This window comes from Podarcis gaigeae (assembly GCF_964106915.1).
Source record: "Podarcis gaigeae genome assembly, chromosome: 11".
Lineage (NCBI taxonomy): Eukaryota > Metazoa > Chordata > Lepidosauria > Squamata > Lacertidae > Podarcis > Podarcis gaigeae.
This window is the reverse complement of record NC_139687.1, coordinates 29,148,972-29,153,756: the sequence shown is the minus strand read 5'-3', so window position 1 is coordinate 29,153,756 and position 4,785 is coordinate 29,148,972. Positions and strand designations below refer to the sequence as shown.

Sequence of the window (4,785 nt, the reverse complement as noted above, 5' to 3'; positions counted from 1 at the left end):
CAGTGGTGACTGATGGTGGTGCATGGGGAAAAGTTGTCTGGGTGCTCTGGTGGACCAGCCTAAGAGAATGGCAGGGAGGCCAGCCAATCTCATAATATGGACTAATCAGGGTATTGTGTGTCCACAGACAGTCTCATTGGAGTAGTCCTCTTCCTGGTTGCCTCTCCAGACACCCGTTGCCTCTGCTGGCCTCAGTCAATAACCTAAATCTGTAGCTCCATTAAAAACAATGAATGGGCATGTTTGTGGGGATTGGGGTGTTAGGGGAGGAGTAGTGCCCGCCCCCCCTCTGGTGGGGGACACATTGTGCTCCTTCTGGGGCTGTTTGTCCACATCTGGTCCCCTCCCTCCATTCAGCTCCCACCTGTTGCTCCTAGAAGCTGTCAGCATGTGACAGCGGCCACACCCTTGGAATGGCTTTAACAGCTTGCCTAATCCAGATGAGGGTAGTTGATGGGTCTCAAACCTCCTGTGATTTAGGGACTTCCCTGCACGCAGAGACACATAATTACTCTATGAGTTAGTGTTCATGCAAAAGTGCAATGAAGTTGCTCCTGTATGACCAACTTTTTGGTTGATTCTGGCATGTTTTTAGGAATCTTATGATTACCAAGATAATAGATGCCATGACTTTTATTTCCCCCTATCCTATCCATAATTACACAGAAGCAAGTCCAACCATGGGAGCTGATTTTTTGGAAGTGACGTGTAGTTGATTGATCATTTATTGGAGCTTTTCCCCATAAGCACTCACATGATTGCAACCTAAGCCATTTCTTCCTCTTTAACTGTTGCTGTGTAGTTTCTCTCCCATTATTTACTCCAAAATTATAAAAGCAGTGCAGTGTAAATCTTTATATAATAACCCAGAAACCTTCTTAAATACAAATAAATGGGTGGCCTGCTGTTTGATTTTGGCATACGCATTTACCTTTCTTTACCTTATCTAAAAAGGTTGAGTAGGACAAAATATTAAAACACAATTACAAAAGCCATTATGAAAGCTATAACGGTCCTCATTCAAAGTCTCGGCAGCTTTTCTATGGATTCATATCGGTCTACAAAAGCTTTTCATTCTCTCCCAACCTGATGAGGCAAGAGGTAGTTAGCAGAATATAATGGAATGGGAAAAGAATGTGATGACCAAACAATATTGGTTGGTTTCAGAATAATCTACTCCTTGTGCTGTTACTTTTTGTTTCATTTGCGCAACATAAACACAGTTTATGGACAACTGTGTGGTGAATTTAAAACCCCGGAGCTCATTTCCTATTGCAGATAATGGATTGTTAATTGCTCACTGATAAAGATTGAGGCCCCAGCACCTGCAAACTGCAATAATAGCTGTATTTCATACATATGCATAGCAGTTGGACAGGTAGCAAAATAGCAACATTAACAGTAAAATCAGATTCAATAGGGTTTATGTCACATTATATTTTGCAAAGAATGTGTATGACCACTGAATCAGACATACTTCCTTTTATGTTTTGTTGAATAGTACTTTAAATTGCAGAATTAAATGCTCAGAGCAGAAACCTTGTCAGTTGCAGTGTCACTGAATCAAATGCTATAAAGATGAAGTAGTCCTGCTGTTCTTTCTGTCAAAGCCTTCTGGCTATACTTCACAATTTGTACCTTTATTTGTTCCTCCATTTCGATTCCGCAAATGAAATGTTGAAACAACAGCATGTGCTGTGAAACACAGAAAGTAAATAGAAGGACTGAACTTAGGCAGAGGTGGAGAAAAATCTCAATATGAACGACTGATGTTCCCAATTCTGCAAATAAAACATTTTCTAACATACTTAAAGGAAGATGGGAAGTGTAGGTGTAAAATACATTTTACAAAGCCAGTGCAGATCTTCTCTTGGGACCAAACTAGACATGACATTATTCTCGTCATTTAGCTTTGCACTATGGCAGCTAGCATGATTTTATTTAACAAATAGGAGCTTAAGCCAGATCAAGGCCATGGAGGGGGAGCTTTAACCCTTTGCTCCCAGCACAGTCCCAAACTAAATGTGGGGTGGAGGGCAGACCCTCCAAGTGTCCCTATCTTCCAGGGACAGTCCCGGATTTACAGAAGCCATCCCAGTTTCTGATTTGATCATGAAATATCCTGCTTTTCCTTAAGACATCCCTATTTTCATCAGATAAATGCTGGAGGGTACGGTAAGGTAAACGTAAAGGGACCCTAGACCATTAGGTCCAGTCGCGAACGACTCTGGGGTTGGGGCGCTCATCTCGCTTTATTAGCCGAGGGAGCCAGCATACAGCTTCCAGGTCATGACTAAGCCACTTTTGGCGAACCAGAGCAGCACACGGAAACGCCATTTTACCTTCCCGCCAGAGCGGTACCTATTTATCTACTTGCACTTTGATGTGCTTTTGAATTGCTAGGTTGGCAGGAACTGAGACCGAAGAATGGGAGCTCACCCCGTTGCGGGATTCGAACCACAGACCTTCTGATCAGCAAGCCCTAGGCTCTGTGGTTTAGATCACAGTGCCACCTGTTTCCTGGGTATGGTAGGACGTCCTTATTTTCATTGGAGAAACGTTGCAGGTTATGCAACATCCGAGCCAAGGAGATAAATAACTATACAACCTTTAGAAGACATCTGAAGGTATAGGGAAGTTTTTTAAAATGTTTAATGTTTTATTATTTTTTATGTATGTTGGAAGCCACTCAGAGTGACTGGGGCAACCCAGTCAGATGGGTGGGATGTTGTTGTTTTTGCTGTTGTTGTTTAGGGTGTCGCTATTTTCATCAGAGAAATGTTGAAAGGTATGGGAGTGCCCCACACTTGAAGTTCATAATAGGAAGATATTTGAGGAGTTGCTTCTCAAACTACAGGCCTGTCTGCACTCCTGACCTCATGTTTGTGTTTGTTTGTTTGTTTGTTTGTTTGTTTGTTTGTTTGTTTGTTTGTTTTAAAAACACCTCCTCCATGCTCACAAAAAAGAGCATATCAGAAAGTGGCTAAGTTAGAAACTTCTTCATTAGTTCTGTATGAAAATGCAGCTTTTTAGCACAGAGGATCAATGTGCACTTCATGCAGGGACTCGTGGTGTCCCTCAGATGTCCCTCAGATACTTACTTTTATGCACTTGGCAGAAACATTGAAAAGTAATAAGCTGAAACACAAACACTGTAATTTACTGCCACATGTTTAGAACTGCTACCAAAAAAAGGGGATTTGGAACTCAATTTTGGATGCAGTGGAGGGATCCCACTAATATTATATTTGGTCAATTTTGTTCAGTCTCTGGTATCTAAAATGGCATTTACCCCAATGAGATTTCATTGCCCTCGTTGCTTTCATTTGTATCTGAAACTGGCATAAAGGAGAGAGAATTGAGCGAGGTATCTTGCTTCTCGCATACTTCGAAACCTTTGGTGGTCCAAGGGAGTGAGCTCCCCATTACTCCTTAGCATTCAGTACTCTACTGATGCAGCAGCCAACCATCTGAGAGTCAATCATCTTTGATGCCTTCCCACATGGATGGAAGCTATGTGTCAATGATGCATCCACATGGGTGGGGCCAATTGCAAGGCTCTTTCCCATGGACTCATTGTCATGTCTCCTAGAATTAGCTTGACCATTCTATCGGGGGAGGCACACAATCTACCCACAGCCACAGGACAGCACATTACGGGAATGTGAATCTCACCTGTCTGGAGGCTGCATCTATGGGACATGATATTCAGTGGAGGTGGCAATGCTCAAAACCAGATACAATCTAAAGATATTTTGTCATCATTAAACATAGCAGATTGCACTATATTTCTTCCCTTTGGTTACAAAGTGCTCTTGTAAGGGGGGGAGCTCTAAATAATTACATTTCATTTTGTGAAATAAAAATAGCATTTTGTATTTGGTTGCTACAATTTCTTTTAAGAGAAGGAGCTCTTTATCTTCAAAAATGGGAACAAACATCTCTGCATGTCAATTGATTGTATTTAAACTTTATTTTCAAAAGCATTAAAAGGAACTCTGGAACAGAGAATAATAAAAAAAATATGCCAGCGCTCTTGTATGAACCCATTTCTGAATGTCAGTTACCTGAACCACACTCACAAATCAGAATTAGATTTCTTTTTCAGGTGTTGTAGGCACAGATTTAAGTTTTCGGCCATTATCTGAGATTCGTATGGCCTGTGCATTGTAAAAAATCATTGGAAAATGAACAAATGAAAATCTAACATCAGAAAAGCATTTTGCACAGGCTAACACCTAGGCTAATTCTTAGTCCAGAGAATACCAGTAAATAATACACATCGTGCACAATGTGGGAGCATTTAGCTTTCGATCTGCATTTTGAACTTGGCTGTAGATGATCTGCTAGGTGCCGTGGTTTTAATACTTTATTGGCAAAGATGCAGTGTAGACATTCAAACAGCATATTAGTAACTGACTGAAGCCTATCAGTGCATGCACACATGCACACATGCACACATATATGAGAGCTATCCGTAGGATTCAAAGTGATGCTGATCATTCAAAGAATAGGTAGGGGAAAAACTAAAGAAAACCCCAATGAGAAGCTGCTGCTATAAATTATATGAGCTGTTTCTTCTCAAGTTAAGCATTACCCAAGGGTAATGTGCTGGCTGCAAGGATGAAACATGCCTAGGCATGTGCTGAAGCAAGAGACACAAGTGAATCCTGTTAATTAACACTAAATATCTGCATCACTGAAGACCAGCAACACACATAAATTCATTGGGTTGGATCCCAACAAAGTTTGTTGAATTTAGGTCTCACTAAAATCAATAGTAGG

The 4,785-nt window shown here is 41.1% G+C and overlaps 1 long non-coding RNA gene across 2 annotated transcripts; it reads right to left on the bottom strand.

Moving 5' to 3' along the window:
• Nucleotides 1-1,467: 1,467 nt before the first annotated feature.
• On the bottom strand, nt 1,468-3,488 carry LOC310827405. Of its 2 annotated transcripts, none has more exons than XR_014556352.1 (2): nt 3,293-3,488; nt 1,468-1,695 (listed from the first exon to the last, which is right to left on the bottom strand). It is a non-coding gene; the product is annotated as an uncharacterized lncRNA (long non-coding RNA). The 2 variants fall into 2 exon arrangements; XR_014556353.1 differs by having other exon boundaries at nt 3,388-3,488.
• Nucleotides 3,489-4,785: the final 1,297 nt, after the last annotated feature.